The sequence below is a fragment of the Mustela erminea genome, chromosome X (genome assembly GCF_009829155.1).
Source record: "Mustela erminea isolate mMusErm1 chromosome X, mMusErm1.Pri, whole genome shotgun sequence".
Classification (NCBI taxonomy): domain Eukaryota; kingdom Metazoa; phylum Chordata; class Mammalia; order Carnivora; family Mustelidae; genus Mustela; species Mustela erminea.
In genome coordinates this window covers 34,352,141-34,373,343 of record NC_045635.1, presented here as the reverse complement: position 1 = coordinate 34,373,343, position 21,203 = coordinate 34,352,141, and the positions used below count along the sequence as shown (strand labels likewise).

Sequence of the window (21,203 nt, the reverse complement as noted above, 5' to 3'; positions counted from 1 at the left end):
CCAACTGTGGTCCCTCCCAGGACTGGGATGAGAAACCCTGGAAGGCCTGTGAAGACAGCCAAGAGATACAATGTGATGTCTGCTGAACTGAGGCATCTTGAGGGAGGGGCTGGTTACTCATAAGCTGGGCACATTTGTGATGGGGGGGAATGCATCTAACTCCACGGGCTGGCCACTCACTCAATGCCTACGTGTTCTCCTGAACTCTCTTCCAGACCCTATTGGTTAAGCACTTCCTGGAGGTGCTTGCAAGATGGCGACTGTGGGGGAAGAAGGATGCTTCTTTGAATATACCCATCTGTCCCAAGCAGCCCATGCAGCAAACAAGCAAGCTATCCTGTCAGGTCTTAATTTGGGCCTTTGCGGCTCCCAAGACCCCACAAGCTAGACCGTGGCTTTCTCCTTGACAGTTCTCATGGCTATGGTGTGCCTAGGGTCCCTCTGTATGGCAATCAGTCGGTGGCATGCTGGAGTTAGCTCATAACAGCTCACAAGAGCTGACTGTGTGTATCTCTTCTCAGCTCCATGTTTTGTGGCATCACGTAGGCAGCGTAAAATTAGGCATGGTTGGAGTATCTGTACCACAGAGATCAGCTACAAATCAGGGCCTTTGTTCATTGTTTAAAAGCTGGCTTAGCAACATACTTCTAGAACCACCTATCCCCCAGGTCCCCAAAATTCTGGTTGATCCATGATGTTAGGATAGGATGACACCATCCTTCCCAACAGAACACCTGCCCTGAGTCTGGTCAGTCAGAGTGCTCCATCCTCTTGGCCATATAATGTGATACAGGATGGGCTTGTGACACACCATAAGCCAACCAAAGCCTTCCTTAAGATTTTAACCAGAGGGCCATCTGGGTGGCTCAGTCGGTTAAGCCTCCCACTCTTGATTTTGGCTCAGGCTGTGGTCTCACAGTTGTGGGACTGAGCCTCACATCAGGCTCTGTGCTCGGTGCAGGCTCTGCTTCAGAGTCTCTCTCCCTCTCACTCACTCTCTCTCAAATAAATAAATAAAATTAAAAAAAAGAAAAAGACTTTAACCAGAGCTATGAGGGGATAATGCCCTTCTCCTGCATTCAGCAGGAATAAGAATCCTGTAAGCCTAATGTCGCCATCTTTTTCGGTCTCTTCGCAGACAATAAGGTCAACACAGAAGAGAGCACGAGCAAGAGATGGACAGAAAACAGGGCCCTAATTGCACTGTTTGTACACCTAGAGATATATTACTTCTTTTCTTTTTCTTTTCTTTCTTTCTTTTTCTTTTTCTTTTTCTTTTTTTTTTAGCTTAAGCTAGATTGAGTTGGGATTTTGTCACTTGCAACCAGAAGAATCCTAATTACAATATATTCCTTCCCTCATACCCTCTTCCTCCAGAGAGCAGCAGATGATGTCAGGGTCCTGCTCATGCCCCCTTGGCACTTGCAGTCCTCATGTAGCTCGATGCCTTCTTACTATAGGCAAATGAGACACTCTTAGGCCACCAGCAGGATAGGCCAGGGCTCTGTGTTTAACACATACAGGGCCAGCTCTAAGCCAATGAGCAGCAGGAGATGGTAGATAAATAGCCCAGCTCCCCGGCTCCCCAGGCAGGACTGCAAGGCACATTGCACACCACTTCCCTGAGATCCCCAGCACAGCCGACCCTTGGTTACCATGGTGGTAACTTGTTTTGACCCTGAATTGGCTTCCCTCTCTTCCCTGTCTCGCTTCTCCACTCCCTACTGATGCCTCCTGGAATCGCCTCTCAGATAAACTACCTGCACCCAAATCCTTGTTGCAAGGTCAGCTTCTGGGGAAATCCAACCGAGAGAAATATACTGTTGCCGAAAAAAAAAAAAAAATCAGGTAATTATGACTAATGATTACTACAACCCAAACTGTTTTGTCCCTATCTTTCTCATCGTCTCTTTATGAAGTTTCTCAGCCCAAGGTGAGTCCTGTTACTTGTTTCCGGTTACCTAATGCCCGGCTGCAGAGTTAGCTTGCAAATGAGGGGGGGGTGGCCGTTAGGAATAGAAAGCGGGAGGTCACACTCCTGGTTTTGTGGCTATTACCACGAATTCTGATTTGGAGTTGGCCTATATCTGATCCAGGCTACAAAACATAAAAAATCTGCATGTACCCATAGGTTTTCCTGCAGACACCAATGAATGAGGAGCAAAGGTTTTACTAGATTTTTGTTTTCCTGTGAGAAAGTCTGCCTTGGACAGCTGGAGATCCTATCATGTTAAAACGGCTCCCTCCCTTCCACCTGGATTGCTCACACTTACCAAAGGCCGTTGGAGACATCTTAGCCAAGAAACCCATAACTGTCGGGGAACTGTGGGCTGGATTGACCTTTTCCCACAGGGAGAGGCCAACTCTCCCCGGCGGTGTGTGACACTTGGGAGTGTGCCGCTCATAAACTCAGCCACAGGCATGCGAGTGCGCGTGCGTGATGAGAGCCACGCCCATTCTTCCCGGAGAGCCACGCCCATTCTTCCCGGAGCCTGCGCTCCTTCTACTTCACCAGACATCGAGCTGCCAAGCTTTACAGCTCCCAACACCTAGATACCTGTATTTTTCCAAAGCCTTGGTTTGGGAGTCATTTCCTGATGCTTTACAGCTCCTTTGGACTGAGTATGCTTCCGACGTCAGGGTAAGTGGGTAGGAGGGACTAATTAAACGGATTTAAGTGAAAGACTTTGCGATATCAGATGAAAAGAGTCCAAATCTAAATTGCCGCCGCTAATGCTTCCAGGAATTAAGGATCTTTAAGGAGCAAAACACAGAAGATGGTATGGCATGAGAGAAAACCTTAACTCGGCATGTGAATACCTACATGACAATTCCAGCTCAGTCACTGCCAAGCCATCTGGCAGCAGGGACAGTGGTCCTAAATACAGACAATGGGGCTCGATTGCCTGGGTTTAAATCCCAGCTCCACCACTTCCCAGCTGTGTGACCATGGGCAAGTTAAGTAACCTCTCTGGGCTCAGCTGCCTCCTCCACGAAGTGGGGATAGTAATGGCACCTGTCTTGGAGGACGGACATAAGCGTGAAATGAATTCATAGCTCTCAAGGGTTCAGAAGAGTGCCTGACACCTAGGAAGCTTCCACAGGTTTTCTCTCCTCAGCGATCACAATCTCTCTGGGCCTGAGTCTTTTCAGCTGTAAATGGAGGATTCCTACCTGGCCTATATTTTGGGGCTTTATGAGGACAAAATGACACAATGTTATTGGAAGGGAAAATCTGATAAAGCATAATATAAATTTAGGTTGTGATTAAATCAGCTCAAGGTTTTGTGGCCGGCGATCCTCTCCTAAAAGAGCCGGGGTGGGCATTTAGAGGCTTGGTTAGTCTTGACTTCCGGGGAAGGAAACAAGAGCTCAGGGAAACACACCCTCCCCTCTGCAAGGGTCGGACATATGGCTAGCAGCTGGGATTTATGCAAAGCATTCTTTGAATTAGTCCAAAAGCCCCACTGTTTGGTTATTGCCCCTAGCGCAGCCATAAAACCGCAGCTCACAACTGCCTGCAGGTTGTTGTATCCCCAGCCCATGCTCACCCCGGCCCCTTTCAGGCTGCCTAGCCGTGGCCACTCTGAGCTCCCTGGCCCCAGAGCCACCTGCGTGTCCTCTGGCTAACTCAATTTGCTGTCAAAAAGGAGGAAGTAATTAAATGGGGGACATGTCAGTCCCACCACAGGCCCTGGAAAAGTCAATAAAATTTAGTCACCAGAATGGGAGCTGATTTTTAACCACTCTGCTATAAACCACGACACACACAAAAGATGTGAGCTTCAGGTTACATAGGGACCAAGCCCAGGAACCTGGTGCACAGCAGTTTGCCTTCTGTGGGGCAGAAGGAAGGAAAATGGAGTACTACTTACTCCAGTGAAATGTGAGGTGAGAAAGGAAGGGAAGATATCTTGTTTCTTCCAAAACTGTGTGCCCCGAAGAGACTAAGGGGAGGGGTATTGGCAGTGGTGAAGAGGAGACAAATGGAAAACAGGACAAGATAATATATTGTTACTAGACAGGCCAGTCGGGCTCTGGGAAGCAGTGTATAAGAGAATCAACCATTAGACAGCAGTCCAATTAGCAACGTTGTTGCTGGCTCTCTATTCCAAAACCCTCTGCCAGTTCTGTTTCACTCTGCTAGTGTCTGAGTGGATTTTCTCAGCCTTTACAAGGCCCTGTCCCTGAGGAGCTGCAGGGAGAAGAGGTTTGGAGGGAAGAACCAGAGCATATGGGAAACAGGATTCTGCTTGGCTGACCTGATGCACCCTGCCTGCCTGGCAGGCTTTTCCCTCGCATCAGTTCCTTTTGTGCTTTGTAAATCACGAACATGAAATCAGTATCACTGACCACTTTGTGAGAAATTCCGGCTATGATCTAGTAGGGCCAGCATCCAGATTTTGCCAAGAGCAATCACAGTGGCTTGGGGTGGAGAGAGTGGAGAAGGTCTGTGAACAGGAGGCTTCCTTTTCACACATCAGAGACATCACAACAGACCCAGAGTCATAGAAATGTGCTGAATCACTCCATGCCTGGAGACTCAGCTCTTTTTGCAAAAAAGCCTAGGAACACTTTTGTTTCACTTCCCCCCACCAAAAGTCAAAGGTGACTTATTTTTTTTTTAAGATTTTATTTATTTGAGATAGATTGAGAGAGAGAGCACAAGCAGGGGGAGCAGCAGGCAGAGGGAGAGGCAGGCTCTCCCCTGGGCAGGGAGCCCGGCACAAGACTTGATCCCAGGACTCCGGGATCATGATCTGAGCCGAAAGCAGACACTTAACCGACTGAGCCACCCAGGTGCCCCAGAGGTGACTTATTTAGGAATTTCAATGAAATGCTAAATGCAAAATGCAGAGCATAAAGCAGCCCACAACTACCTTAATTAAAGTTAGTAGTTAACCTTCATTGAACACTTCTTACTAATTTTAATCCTCTCAACTTTCCTGGATAGTAGGTTCTAATATCATTACACCTATTTTACAGATGAGAAGACTGAGCCCCAGAGAAATGAAGTAACATGCCCAAGGTCATGTGGCTGAAGAGTGGTAGAAATGAGAATTGAATGGTCAGTCACTCAAGATTTACTTCCTGTCAGCTCTCCATGCTAGCAATAGAGGACACTTTCCGGATGCTGGGCAGATTCCCAGAACTTTTCATGTACATTATCTCACTGGATAAGCAAACACATCTCTTGAGGCAGGAGTGCTTGCCCCCAATTTAGAGATGCAGAAACTGACATAGAGGAGGATTAAGTGGCCCTCACAATATTATAGAGGGGGAAATGAAGAGCAGAAGTCGAACACCCCTTCTGGTCTTCTTTTCTCCATACCCCTGAGGCTTCAGTATACTAAGTGTTTACATATGGCAAGCTCCCATCGGCCCTAGTAAAATGTGCAGCACTGCTCTCCAGGAAGAACCCCCTCCTCTGCTTCGGGAGACAGATGTGATGGCTTCCTCACTGACCACATCCACCCTACCAGTGACGTGCACTCGTATTTCCTGCGAGGTGGCCACACGTGGCCACGCGGGTTGTTCTGCAAATGGCCTCAGCCCATCTGTGGAGGCACTGTTGACCTTGTAGATGTGGTAAATTTATCATTTTAGTAAGATAATTTTCCAGTAGATGGCAGTGATGTGTCTTGAGGAAGGGGTGGGCACCTCTTCCTAATTCATACAAAGGCAGTGTAGGGGCAAGTGGGGCCCCTGATGTTGTCTGTTTTAAGTTCTTTTACCCATAGGAGCAAGATGGCATTGATCCTTCTGTCTTCTGTTCCCGCTTAAGACCTAAAATGGGAGATTTCGCTCTGTAAAAATTCATCTATTGATATTTAAGAAAATGCTTACCAGGCGCCTCGAATGGAACAGTTCTGTACAAGGTAGACCTACCATGGTGAACAAAGGAAACAGTCCCCACCGTCTTTGTTCTGGAAGCTCAGTAAAGGAGCATGGAAGGCATGAAAGGTCAGTGCAGTTTAATTGGCTTACCCTTTCTCTCTATTCTGTACATTGTGAGAGCTCAACAGCAATAACAGCTCAACTCTTTGGACTCCTTTGCAGCTAGAAGTTGTCATGGGACCCAGTTCTGCCCATGAGACATAAAGAGTAGTCAATGGACACTCACTTTCCCCTTCTCCCTTCTTTCTGGATGGAATACAGATGCTATGCCTGAGTAGCAGCAGTCATCTTGTAAACATAAGGACAAAATGTACTTGCTATAGACAGCAGAGAAAGAGGAGAAAAGGAGCCTGAGTCTGGTGTGGCATTATTGAGCTGTAAGAATGGTGCTGAATAGCCTATCTTATTTGGGGAGATAAATAAACCCCCATTAAACTACCATCAGCCAAGTTTTTTTATTACTTACGGCTAAACATGACTGTAACTCACACAAGGAGCCAGACATTAATCAGTATAAAAAAATAAATGTGAATAAATGCCACACTAGAGAAGTACAGAGCATTGTGGAAAGGTAAGCTGAGGCACCTGACCAACTCAGAGGCAATTAAAGCTTTGTGGAGGAAATGACATTGAATCTCAGTAACCAGGGGGTTGGAGTGACATGCCTTTTGGTAGAGTAAAAAAAAAAAAAAAAAAATTGGACGAAGGCGTTGACCGGGGAGGAAGCATATACATTGCGGGTAGAGAGAGAGGGACAGTATACACAGGTACACAGGTAAATCAGCCCCTGGGGATCAAAATTGTGACCTTACCCTCTTTGCTTAGTTCCTTAACCAACAGGATTGACTAACCACCACCAGCTAACCACTCAGGCATCGTCAAGGGGAAGGAATGCTAATGGAGGATTTCCCCTGGGCCTGGCTGAATTAGAAAGGAAATTAAGATCACTTCTGATTATTCACATCAATAGAAGGCAAGGAAGATGCCCAAAGAGGGTCGATATAAAAGTACTGGGAGGATAATGAGTATCCACACAACCTGGCACACCATACATGTTTGTTGAATGAACAAATGATGGCAGTGAATGTAATTTCACCCTGTGAAATGATGCACCCATCATTACTTCCAGTCTACGATGTGTTGTACCATACTCAACCTTCAATGTCTAGTTCACAAAAGATAACAACAGAAATCCTTTTATGTTCTTGCCAAGTACAGGGTTCAGGATGCTGTCTTCCTATTGGTGAATCTTGGCTTTTGCCCTTTTCTCTGCAAAGGGAGAGGCTTTCTCTGTCGAAAAATCAATCCTCTGAATGCTCGCCTTTCTTCTACTTCCCCCTCTACCGGATTCTCCCGACCTTCTGGATCACTTCCTATAAAAAAATATTTCTGTTTCAAACCCTGGTAAACTATTCATTTGCCTAACCATCACAGACAGATCTTCAGCTCTGCCTCTGGGAATATTGCTTCTCTCTTTCTACTTCTCTCCCCCAGGGAAATGGCAGTCTCTCCACGCCCCACCCCACTTCTCACCATCCTTGCTCCAGCCCACGCTCACCCCACGGGGCCCCACGTGCAGCCTCTTTTTGGCCACACAGTGCTTCTTGCCAGTCTTGAATGGCACTCGGCTCCAGCGCCATCTCTCCCCTCTGCCTGAATCACTATACCTGCTTTATTTCCATTTTACTGTGGGCAATAGGCAACCCCTCCCCCAGGAAAGCCTTCCCCTATACTCCAGCCACATGGCTTTTCCTCTCCACACTCAGATAACCCTGGGCTATCAGGTCCTGTTCCCTGCTCAGTCTCTCCCACTGGCCAGAGGACTCTAGGAGGTAAGGACTCTGCCATCCTGTTCACTGGTCAATCACCAGCCTTCAAGAACAATTACAACACACGGAGTGAATACTTACTGTGGTCACATTATAGCGGATTCCTTTCTATTTTCCACATGATTATAAGCTCCTGGAGGACACGGTTTAGGTATTCTCCATCTTTGCAAACTCCCAACTAGGGACAAAGTCTGACACAGGATAAGGAAAGGGGAGGGTGGACTCCTTACATGTTTAACCTGGAGAAGAGTTAATTGGGTAAGAAGCAGGGAGGACCCACTCACTGTCTTTAAATATGTGAAAGGCTGCCAAATGGACTAATATAAAGCTACTTCAAGTATGGTCCCCAGACCAGCAGCAACTGCAACACCTGGGAACTCACACTGTTGCTCAGGTCCCACCGCAGACCCACCAAACCAGAAATTCTAGGATGGGGCCTGGGGCTGCTTTGAGGAGCACTCGGGAGGGCTGCGATGCATGCTACAGCTTGAGAGAAGACTTGGGCTAATGGTAAGCATATTCTGGGTTAAGAAGGAGACAGTTTTCCATTGAATACACAGAAAATTTCTCTATGGGTCTCTCCAGTAATGGCAGAGGCTGCCTTGTTAAGTTCCCCGCAGCTCTACAGGTCCTGGAAAGGCAGAGGAACCTCCCATTAGGCCTCTGTTGGGATTTTATGCCTTGATTATGACACTATTGATCCAGCCAGGAAACAAGAGACCGGAGTAACAAAAGCCCTTCAGGAATGTCCCATGGATCTCTGGCTTGCAGGATCGGGGGCTGGGGACGGTTGAGGGGGGTCCCTCCAGCCAGACCAGTTCTACCTCTCCAGCTACCTGGAGCCCGAGGGGTGGGGGAGTCAGTGGGGCAAACGTGACACAGGCAGGAGGAGGGTAACCATATTCATCTTTTTATTTTTAAAGATTTTTATTTATTTATTTGACAGAAGTAGGCAGAGAGGCAGGCAGAGAGGGAGAGAGGAGGAAGCAGGCTCCCCACTGAGCAGAGAGCCCGATGTGGGGCTCGATCCCAGAACCCTGGGATCATGACCTGAACTGAAGGCAGAGGCTTTAACCCACTGAGCCACCCAGGTGCCCCTCATCTTTTTAATTTGAGAAAGGCTTTATGGCTGCAGAAGGAAAAGAACCTTGCAGTTGCAATAATAGAAATAGCAAAAGTTAACATTTATCAAGGATTTACTCTGTGCTAACTTGCTTGGCAAGGATTTTCTCATTTGATTCTTCCAAGAACCATATAAAAATCGCTAATATCTCTTAACTGAAATAAGGAAATAAAGTGAGAAAGAGGCAAAATGCCTTCTCAAAAGATCATGCTGTTAATAAAAACAAGAGCAAGAACCCAAGCCTTCTGGCTTCAGAGTTTCATCTCATGACTTTGATTCTATGCTCCTTAACTCGAAGGAGTTAAATGTTATATGTTCAGGATCCAGAAGGTCTTCAGCCAGGGCCAATGAGATGCCCAAGCAGCAGAGTTGGGGGAGGAGAGTGAGCTATGAAGAAAATGGGATTGGCCAGGGTGGGCTAGAATATATGACAGCAACAACCCCCCACCCCCCCGACATCTCAGTGCCTTAAAACAACCAATGTTTGCTTTCTGCCCCCCAGGAAGTCCATCACAGATGTTCCTAGGTGGGCTGCTTTCCTGGGAGTACTCCTCCCACCTAGGTTAGACCCAGGAACCTTCCACTGTTGGCTCCATCTTCCCCTGGAGCCCCAGGGGACCATCTGTCCCCACCAGCTGACCGGAAAAGACTGGGAGCAAGGGAAGGACCTCACCAGTTACTCGAGGGGCCATACCTGGGAGCCAAGTGGGCCACCTCCCCCACATTGTACTGACCAGAACTAGTTCCACGACCCTTCATCAGTGCAAAGGAGCAAGCACAAAGCTCTTTTTGGGACTTCGGAAGACAATAAAAGGCTGGTCAGCACTGGAATTATCACTGCCACAGAGAGATTTTTTATTTTCACCCATGAAGGGGCAAACTCATCTCTAGACACAATCTCTGAACTACTTGGATGGTAAAACACTTTAGGTCCTTACACTTCTAGGTGTAGACTTATACAGAAATTATGTATATGCCCTTAAGCCAACATATGTATGAGATATTTGATTTGCTTGATTTCTTTGTGTGTGTGTGTGTGTGTGTGTGTTTTAAGTAAAGAAATATATACTAAGATATGTTTCATTATTTTCTGCTTCCACCCCATTGAACTGGCTTGACACCCTCTAGCATGATTATGCCCCGCTCTGGAGACCCCTGCCTAGGAGCTCTTAGAGCTGCCCAGAGGGGAGGCAGTTTGCTGGGCTGGAAGCAAGGGCTCCTGGGGCACAGTGATTTCCCAGGGATGTCCCAGCATGGTGGGCAGAAGTGGGCAGAGAGCAGGGAGGGGAGTGCTCTGAGCCATCCTGTATCTCTCTCCGTGGAGGACTCCATCCTCTTCCTCCCTCCGTCTGCCCAGATCTCTGACTTAGGTGCCAGTGTGATATGAGAACCCTCCTATTAGGTGGAAGTAACTGACCCCCTAAGCCCACTCTGACTCTAAGTTTCGCCAGTTCCATGAACATCTGGGGAGGAGCAGCAGCAAGGTGAGAGGTCCGAGGGCTGCCTTGATTCACTGCTTCACTGATGTGCCAATATCAGAGGGGAAGAGGCAGGATAATACAGTTTGAAATCTGAGTTAGCTGTTAATATATGGCCTGTGGGGATAAGCTGGTATGAAATTCAGAAAGACAAATGGGAGAGCGTAAAGGAATAATGATAGTGATAACTAGCTCTTATGGAGTGCTTACCATACGCCAAGCCTGTTTCAAATACTTCATCTCCATTAATACACTACAGTCCTTTGAAACAGATATTATTATTAACTCTGCTCATTTGATTGAATTCAATCAACCAAATTGAATTTGGAGGAGGAAACTGAGGCACAGCTGAAGGATGTAGGGGTTTACTAAAGCCCAGCGTGGCCCACTGACCAACAGCATTGGCCTCCCCTGGGAGCTTACTAGAAATGCAGAACCTGGGCCCCACCCAGGACCATTGAATCAGAGCTCCCTGGTTTAGTAAGACCCAGCCCCTAGGGGATAGAGACACATTAGAGCCTGAGAAAGACTGAATTAGTGAGGCAACAAGGTCTTATTCAGCCCACACCATCAGTGGCCTTTTGTTTCAAGAAATTGTTGCTTCTCCAATGCTGAAGTTAGGCAGGAACCTGCCAAGCTAAATTCTTCCTCTCTGTGATCTAGAAGTGATATCTGCCATTCCCAAATGCCAAGTGTTAGGTTAGGATGGCCGACATTTGGAATGAAAAAAAAAAAATCATTATTTCCCAAAAGAAAGAGCTCAGGAAATTGGTATATACAAAGATATGATTGGTTCCTACTTCTCTTTCCCATGGCTCTAAAACAACAGTGGTGAAGAATGAGACTCCGAAATGAGTTGGCCTCATTCAACTTCATAGCCCGCATTGCTGTGTAGTCAGACAAGTCATTAGTCTGCCTTAGCCTCATTTTCTTTCTGGGCAAGATGCAGATGCATGTAACATAGGAACAGGCTGTACAGCTGTCAAGAGGATTAAATAAAATAATCCATGTGAAACAGTACTGTGAACACATAGTTGATACTCAGTACAGTTGAACTTGACCGTTACAAAGGGTGGTCATAGATGATTCTAGCTTAGGTTTATAATCTCGACTAAGATTGTTCTGGGTGCCCTGGAATGGGCTGTGTGTGTCTAAATCTCAAGACAGAATGAACAATTGGTTTAGAAGTTGTTATAAAAGCAATGGATGTTAGAGACCCCAGCTTTGCGCAGGTCAAAAAACCCGTTGCATAAATGAACCATCAAATACTGAAGCACAAATACCTTCACTTTGAAAGGAGACCTTAGGAGCAGTTCTATCTTCCAGATGATTCAGAGTTGATTTGACTGTTTTCCTCTGTATTGTTTCAAGCTGTTCTTTCTAGAGGGCAACTCAGAAGGTTGGCACCTTCAGTTATTTTGCGCAGTATTGAGGAAAATTCTGTAAAATACCAGAATCTTTCTCAGAAATATGTGTCAATGATAAATTTAAATAAGAAGGACAGATCCAGGGTGTGTAGCTGATAAAAACAAAAAGGGAGTTTTTGGTGACCCTAAATACTTTTGTTTTTTCTGTTTGTAATTACATATACCATTTGTTTCTAGAGTCATTTACATTTATCTGGGCAGGTTTCAACAGCAGTTCAGACACACCCATTCCAGAATTATTTCACCTACTTGGTACAATTCTTTTTTTTTCTTTTTTAATAATTAAATTGTTTTCTTTTTAAGATTTTATCTATGTATTTGACAGAGAGAGAGAGAGATCACAAGTAGGCAGCCAGAGAGAGAGGGGGAAGCAGGCTCCCTGACGATCAGGGAGCCCGATGTAGGGCTCGATCCCAGGACCCTGAGATCATGACCTGAGCTGAAAGCAGACGCTTAACCCACTGAGCCACCCAGATGCTCCTCAGTACAATTCTTGAGCAAATTTTTGTTCATTTTGGCCACCAGAAACTTCCCTCATAATATATAGAAGGAACCGCTGTGTAGCAAGTGGCCAGCTATCCTCAGCTGGACCATTGTGTGGAGAAAACACAGTCCCAGACCCACTCTGGACCACCAGGGCCATCCTGTGACCTCACACAACTCACTCAACCTCTCTGGACCTTCCTTGGTTGCCACAGCTTTCACATCAACATTCAGATAGCTGGCCCAACTCCCCCACCATCCTCCTCTTATAGTGAAGAGTAGATGAAAGAAATTCACAAGTGCTAAGCCAAAGGCATATATAAATTTTGGTCGACTAATATTTGTTTTACTTCTTTTATGTTGTTTAGATGTGGAGAGCTAAATGAAAAATATTTTTCCTATTCCCATGGAAGATAAAGAGGAGAAGATTCCTTTCATTATCTCTTTCTATTAAAAGCCTATATGGGGGTGCCTGGCTGGCACAGTTGGTTGAGCGTCCGAGTCTTGGTTTCTGCTGATGTCGTGATCTCAGTGTTGTGGGATTGAGTGCCATGTCAGGCTTCCTGCTGAGCGGGAATCTGCTTGTCTCCCTCTCCCCTTTCCCCTGCTCACCCTCACGCTCTCACTCTCAAATAAATTCAAATAAAATAGTTTTTTTAAAAAGCCTCCGTGTGTGTGTGTGTGTGTGTGTGTGTGTGTGTGTGTGTGTGTGTGTAGTGGTGATTTGAAAAAGAAAAGCAGCCAGAAAATAAAAGGGAGACACACACAAACAGAAAACCATGGGGATCAATGTCATTAGGAATCCTGGTATGAGCACTGACTAGCTGTGTGACCTTGTGTAAGCCCTGTCGCCTCTTGAGGCCTCAGTTTCCTCACGGATAAGATGAACAAACCAAACTACATCATCTCTCGTGTCTTCTCAGCTTTCAGTGATCTATGGTGCTCTCCCCAGTCAGGCTCAACAAACCAGTCACCTCCCCTAAATGACAATGATGGATGAGTCAACTCCCAGAAGCAGGGTGGAGCCAGTCTAGACCCTGTCCACAACCTTGTAACATAGGGCTCTGGCCTTCCCAGGGAAGGTTGGCCTTTCTGTTTCCATAGCGGACCAGGAGTGGTAGCAGAGGAAATGCCATGAAGGAAGAAAGAGGGGGAAAGGAAGATGAATTGCCAGGATGTAACACTCTGTACTGACAATGTACACCATGACTTGTAGTTTTCAAGATATTTTTATGAATAATATCCATTATATTGACATTGTGATGAGGGTGAGACCATGACATTTACTATATATACCATGCCTGCCATGGCCTGGGCCTAGCACATAGGCTCAGTACATGTTTATTATAAAAAAAAGAATCGGTGAAAGATCTCATCTCATATGGTGAGGTAGGTGTGGTTATTTTCCCCATATTTAGCTGAGGAAACAGATTCAGGAGAGGTAGCTGATTGCCGAAGTTTGCCTGGCAGTGAAGATGAGCTGTGATTTGGCTGTGTCTTCCATTTCTTAAACCTGTGCTTGTTCCCTATGTCATCATTCCAGTGCTAAAGGTTATTGAGAAATGGCCACACATTCTTTGCAGCTTCTCCCATCAAGAAATTGAGTCCTTTTATCCACCCACTGAATTCTAAGCATGGTCACTTGACTGCTTTGGCCAACGGGATATTGGCAAACATGCTGCAAGCAAAGCCATGAGGAATACTTGCATATGGAGGCTTGCCCTTTCTCACCACTGGGAACACTGCCATTGCCAGGTGAAGAAGCCCAGGGCAGCCCACCGGAAAGTGAGGAACCGCGTGGACCAAGAGGCTTGAGCAACCCCGGCTATCTCAGCCATCCCCACTGGGGCTCCTAACATTTGAATGGGACCATCTCAGATCATCAAACTCAAAGAAGAAGCCACAAAATCATAAGCAGAAAAATTATTGTTGCTTTAAGCCACTCAGGTTGGGGTTGATTTGTTACACACCAGAAGCTGGCTGATACAAATAGCATCCTTCCACTCCCAGGGCTTCTGATGTTTCATGGTGACTATTATTTGACGCTGAATTGCCCTTCTTTCTCCCACAACCTTGAAGTCATTCCTCATGCAAACACATATGCACACACTAGCACATATGCAAATGCACACAGATGCCTAGGGAAAAGAAGGGGCACCAGCTTTTATAGAACTTTGTTTCGGCATGTGAAGGAGGAATTCTAAGCCCTTCTCTCCTTGTAATAAGCAGCCAGATCATGGTTGCCCTTTGTCTCACTGTCAATGGGCTTTTGTGGGGGAGTCTAGAGTAGAGAAGCAGGAAAAAGGAGATGGGAAAATAGGAAGGAGGAGAAAAGGATTCTCACCTGGGGATTCTGGCCATAAGGAGACTTCAGGCTTAATCACAGGGCCACAGACTCCTAGCCTCTGCCCACAAACTGGGATCAATGAGTCAGCTGGAGGCCTTTGACCCAGGTGAGCCAACAGAATGGACACCACCCACCACCTCAGTTAGCCAGCGACTCCTGGGCCTGGTGAGGGCAGCTGACTGGCCAACTGCGGGTGGTTATGCAAAAACCAAGGTTACAGCAAAGAAAGTTCATATCTTTCCAGAGCCTGGCATCTCTTGGATTGGCACTGTTGGGTGCTGCCTGGCTTTTCAAGTTAGCAGCTGCCAACTGGCAGGAGCCCGTGTCCGCAGCTGCTGCTCTTGCCACCTTTCATGGTCTGTCACTGGGACCATTTCTGTGCTCTGGTTGTGGTCACAGAACATCTGCAATTAACCAACCGTGAGGGGCCTGCTAGCTCACCCAGGGAGACAACAGAGTGGGGGAAAAAACTGCTAGGAGGAAAGGAACAAAACACAGCCCGTTGCGGGAAGCCCAGCAGAATTGCCAAACCGCCTGGTGAAAGCAGAGACCACAGCAGACAAGGCAAAAGCACCTGAGCCCAGGAAGACTGCCCAGCACATAGTAGGTGCTCAGTACAGCTTTGTGGAATGAAGGAATACAAATAGCCCAGCTGCAGAAGCAGGGCTTATGTCTGTTCTCAGATCTTACTGCAAACAGGTTTGGCCCTCCTTGCTAAAACCTGCCTCTGCTCCCCAGGTCACCTCTGACCCTCGGAATGAGAGGGACTCCAGGCCACATTTAACTGCCGGCACAAATGCCTCCTGATTACCTTGGAAACTGAGATGGGGGCCATCAGCTTCCTTTCCTAGCGAACTCGGTGCAGATTAGATCAAATAAATTAGCATCCTCCATCTCAATCACATCGCTCGATGGAAACAACTTTATGTGCTAAGGCAGGGGTTAACTTAAAGTTCCCTGCCTCCAAATAAAGATTTACTTATGTGTTTATTTATTTATGCCTCATCTCCCTGCACAAAAGGTTTAAGACAGCAATGGAAAAATATCAAATGCAGCATTCTATTTTCAATCTGACAAGCCTGGAGAAGAAGGAAGATTTTTTTGTTGTTTTTTGTTTTTGTTTTTGGTGTTTTTTTTTTTTTTTATGTTTTCCTGGCAGCGTCTTTTGACCTACACTTGGCATTCTGTGTAATGTCCGTGTGCAAGAGATTGCAGTGGTGGGAAGGTCACGGGTCATGCCGTGTCAGCGCAGCCCACGCAGGGGGATGTGAACCTCCAGGCCTATCGGAGCTGAACCTCTGGCCAAATGAGGTCATGGGACAGGAATGTCAATTCTAGAGAATGTATGTTTTCTGGTTTTACAATACAATTTGGGGAGGTGAAAGATCGTGTCATTACAAAGTCAATAGAGTTCAGAGCAGAGGGCAAGAAAGGAGGGGAGTGGGAGTAATGTTTGCCAATTTGTCAGGCTCTAAGTCCCCATATCTCTCTTTACGCAATCAAGAGTGATCATCGGCAGCTTCTGGGGAAATATCGCAGTCCTAATATTTTCAGTGGAACAATTATGTGTTTGTAAGTTATATACAACACCACTGGAAGAAGGACAGGCAGGACAGATGACCCACAGGCAGGCTCAGTGATAAAAATTGGCTTAAGGAGGCAGCCTGGGGTGGTTGGAAAGAATCACCTAGGCTATAAGGATGATGGAGGGATAAAGGGGGCAGAAGATACAGCCTTGAGCCTAGCAATGATGGCAACTCAACCAGGGATGGGCTCAGAATTCCAGACACAAGCTGTTCCCCAGGGGAGGATTGTTTTCAGTTGGTTGACTTGTTTCTCTTTAACATGAAATCGTTTTCAAAAACAGAAAGGCAGGAGGAATTTTACAGTGAACATCCATATACCCAACACCTGGTTCGACAATTAACATTTTGCTACAGTTGCTTTATTACATATCTAGCCCTTCATCCATCTGTCTGGCCATCGTATTTTTACCTTAAGGAGGGCACATGATATAATGAGCACTGGGTACTATATAAGATTGATGAATCACTAAACTCTACCTCTGAAACTAGGAATACACTCAATGTTAATTAATTGAATTTAAATTTTAAAAAAGGGAGTTACAGATGTCAGTTCACTACCTCCCAAATACATCCATACTTGTGTCATTAATGGTTGGTTGTTCAATATTTGGTGTTTTTGCCTCTTGAGATTAAATTTATAGATAATGAAACACACATACATATCTTCAGTTAGTACTTGACAAATTCTAGCAAAGACATAAAACAGTGCAAGCCAAATCCAATCAAGATAAAGAGCATGGCCATCAACCAGAGAGTTCCCTCATACCCCTTCCCAGTAAATCCCCGCCCCTAACAATCAGAGGCAACCATTGTGCTTTTTTTTAACCACCATAGATTAATTTTATATATTCTAAAGAGTCCTGTAAATGGAATCATACCATATTCACTCTTCTGCAAGTTTTCTGTCAGTCAACATAACATTTTTAGAATCCATCTATGCTGTTGTGCTTATCAGTGCTCATTCCTTTTTATTGTTCAGTAGAATTCCATTGTACGAATTATTACATTTTGTTTATCCATTCACCTGTTGATGGCTACATTGATTGTTTTCGGTCTTTCTGGCTATTAAAAATCATTTTGGATTGATGTAAATATACAAACTGCAAGGTCTCAGTGCAATTGGCCTGTCAACTCACATATTCAACTTTCAACTGTCCTGCAGTTAACCTTAAGTGTCAGAGTTGAGAGTTGAAAGCCAAAATAACTCACAACTTAATCTGACTTCCACTCAATGACGTAGATCTATTTTATTGCTTCGTAAGGTAAGAGACAAAAATTTTGAGAGCTAATTTACATAAAGAGAAATAATCGGTACTATTTCATATCAGCTGGGGTCTGAGGAGGTGGAGTAAACTTATGTTTGTGGTCTGTCCTCACCAGAAGGAAGGGTTACCCACCCCTGTATTTCTCACTTCTCCCACCTGGACAGGTTTTCAGGATGGAAACGGCCCCACCTAAAGTCAAGCAAAACTCAAAACCTCAGGGTCCATGAGGTGTCAGTTCTCCAAATGCTGGTAGAAAAAAACCTTTTGTGCTCTTTCTCAAGAAAATACAGAGAACACCTTTATCTTCCCCACACTTTCACTTCCCATTCTCTCCTCAACCCACTTCAGTTCCACTGTCAATCTCAGCACAGTGTCAAAGAAGATGAGCACCGAGACATTTCCCCTGGGTTTGGCTTCCACCGGCAATGTTAGAAAAGACAGTTCCAGTGAGGTGGTGGGGATGGGGAGGAGTTTAACATAGCCAGAGAGAAATTGAGAGAACAGAGCTAAGGAGAGGCAGAGAGGACCCTGTGAGATGAAGCTGGTATAGTAAAGGAAGTTTCTAGAACCAATCTTCACCCATTTTCAAAGTTAAGCTAGATCCAACCCACCTGGACCACCACCTTACGTCTCAGGGCCACTGTCCCTTCACTTCTGTCTGGGTAGGAAGCTCGGCACTCTCCCCAGACACCTCTTAGTCTCAGAATAGCACCACCTGTGTCTTCTGCAGCAACCAGAGTGTCCTCCTCTGGTCCTTGCCCCAGCCAAGGAAGGCACTGTCCTGGATGGCTGCCAATGCCTTAGCAGGTATCATCTTTGCTACCCTGAGATCAGTGATTCTCTGGCCCCTGGAATTCTTCCCTTCCCCACTGGTCCCTTCTGTCTCTCTTAGTCCGGTTGCCTGAACAGAGTTCATGTGCAAATTGTCAAGGCTGCTTCTGGCCTCAGGTGAAGCTTGGCCTCTTGACTATTATTTTATGCTACCATCCCAGGCTTTGCTGGCAGCCTGAGACTTTATTGACAGCTTTGCCATGTTCCTGGGAATCCCCAAGGTTGCCCTGGGCTCCCTCTCACATCACTGTCCTTATTCACTTCTAATTCCATCTCTTCTCATTTTAAAACCCTCGACATCCCTATTGAGTCTCCCATGCAATTCCAGTTTCCATGTAATGGGAAACATCTAGGTCTCAGTTCATCTGTAGAACAGATATGATTAAAACCAACCCACATCCACTGAATGGTTCTTGACTGGACCATTGCCATCTATGTCCTCCCCAGTGACCCAGTCAAGTTTCTCTACCACCGTTACACCCAATCCCCATTCCCACACTCCTAGTCATGCGAGCTTTCACAATCCTTGTGTGGCTGGTACCCAATACCAAAATGCTTTAACACATGGTGGCAAGAGCAGATAGACTTTCTACGATGTGGAAATTCCTCGACGGGGCATCCTTGCACATGCCAGCTATCATGTTGTGTTGTAAGAAAATGATGCTCTCATGTGAAACAACTGTGTCACTTGGTTCGTTCACACTATTTTGTTCCAGGACATTATGCTTTCTGTTTCTGTTCTTGGCTTCCATAGCTTCCTTTCTCACTCCTTTGGTCCTGTCAGCTATCAGTTCTATCCTCCGATGTCATTGCATCTGCCTCCAGCATCACTGACCACCCCATCTTCCAATCTGTCCTTTCTAATGAAACATGTTGGGAAAAGGACACAAGCTTCAAGAGATGACAATATACAAACAGGTACCATGCCTGGAATATTACAGCTACTCAAAATAGGTTTTAAAATATTATCAACTTAAAGAAAAACTTTTCTGATAAAACACATAGAAAGTCTAGATAAAAATATGACACTATTCCTCCCCAGGTTGAAAAAAAAGTGCAAAGCTTCGCTGAAAAGAATGAGAAACCCCCAAATTCTCTATTAGCAAAGGGAAATGAAAGTCAGAGCAATAAATTCACACTGGCGCAATGGAATCCCCCAGAAGCTTCAGCCCAGATATAGGCCACTGGGGACTGAGATGAGGGCTCTGACACTCTCCCACACACAGAAGCTAGAAGCCTCAGAAATAATTCCCATCCACTAAGACTAATACAATCACACTGTCCACTGTCTTGTTAAAGCGATAAGGAAACTTGCTGTCTGTTTGGTCTTTATGCAGGTAAACTAAAACAAAAAAAAAAGACACCTATGAAAAAGTCAAGAACCCAAGCCTCCATTCCTTGTAGAGGTGAAGTTCGAGTTACAGAAAGCCCAAACTGAAGGGTCAACATAAGAATTGGTCCAGAGCCTGGGAGACCCTATGGCCTTGGCAAAAGTCAGTGTGAAATCACTCTGAATACTACAAGGACCTCGGCAGAAGGAAACAAAAGTTAAAGACAGTCTCACAACTAAAACAAACAAACAAACAAAAAACAAAGACCAGCTACACAAGGAAATGAATTACCATAAGGGATAGTTGGCAGCTGCAATAAAGAGGGAGAATATAGCCTGCTCCCAGGAAATAATAGAAACATCTGGAGAAGAATATAAAATAAAGATCCTGAAAGTGATTAAAAAGATACCAAGAATAAACAGACATGGTAATGAAAGTGAAGGATAATATGAATAAGGAGCAGCTAGAGTTGAAATACTAATAAAATCTTTTAAGAAGAGGAATGGAAATTTAGAATGAATTTCATCATATAATGTCAGAATCAGAGTCAGGTGACTTCTGTAAAAACAGGCAGCAAGAAGAAACAAGGAGAGCAAAAGAGCAAATTTCCTATTTGAACTTGCACGTCTGATATCTATTCAGCTAGTCTCTGGCAAAGAAGAGGATCTCACCAAAGATTTGCTGAATGAATGCAGCAACAAATGAAGAAGCTATAAGTAAAAGGACTGAGGAATAATGAAGGAAAGTCTTCTGGGCAGTATTCTGGACTACAGTTTTTCTTTTCTCTCTTAAAACCCAATGTATCTCCCCAAACTTATTCCATCTTAGCAATGGCAGATAGTCATTGGCCAAGGCTGTGTATAGCCATCCAGAAGCAGCAGACATTTTTGTGGAAAGCATTTCACAGCAGGGCTTAGCTGCGCTCATGACTTTCTAGACTGTGGCTATGCTGAGAGCTTTATTCCAGCCCTGCATGGATTGAAGCAAAAGTGCAGAGGGACAGAAAGAGCTAGGGCCATGGAAACACAGCTGGGAAAGTCCACAGAGAACAAAGCAGATCTCCAAGACGCTCCCTGATCTTGATGGTTTGACCTGTCAGTAGAGAGATGATCAGTCCAGCTTTTATCTCAGTGGAACTGTTAGCACGTGAATATAGAAATCAAGTCAAAGCACAACAAAGAAATGGGTAACAAAAGATAAAGGGGGACCTGTTCTAAAATCAGCCCAATGCTGCATCCATAGCTGTCTCATAGCCGTAAGGGAAGCAATGGAACAGGTAGTACCCTCCAAACCCGAAACAAAAGGAAACCACCGCCCTGGCATGATGGTTTGAAATCATGCTGCTGTTTATGCTGAATTAAACTATTTCCTAAACTATATATGTTCCACTCCAAATTTAGGATCCGGTGGTTCTTAGTTCCTCTTTTAGTTCTCCAGAGAATCCACTGGATTTTTTTCAGCCCTCTCTCCACTCAGTCATGTTCCCATCTCACTTAGCTAACTCAAGACGCTAAGCTTGCGGAAGTCGTTCCCACAAGCTGAAGCAGCAATGGACTGCCGTTACAGGCAATGCAAAACACAGTTGATGAAAGGATAACACGCTAG

General features: G+C 45.5%; 2 long non-coding RNA genes across 2 annotated transcripts in view; one reads left to right on the top strand and one right to left on the bottom strand.

Moving 5' to 3' along the window:
- LOC116583111 overlaps positions 1-2,347 on the bottom strand; it is a 52,397-nt gene extending 50,050 nt beyond the window's left edge. The window contains exon 1 of the long non-coding RNA XR_004282615.1: positions 2,274-2,347. This is a non-coding gene — a long non-coding RNA (uncharacterized LOC116583111). The remainder of the gene's footprint in view (positions 1-2,273) is intronic.
- Positions 1,616-9,681, top strand: LOC116583109. The gene is made up of 4 exons (XR_004282613.1): positions 1,616-1,848; positions 2,200-2,641; positions 5,742-5,964; positions 9,353-9,681. It is a non-coding gene; the product is annotated as an uncharacterized LOC116583109 (long non-coding RNA).
- The last annotated feature ends 11,522 nt before the right edge of the window (positions 9,682-21,203 follow it).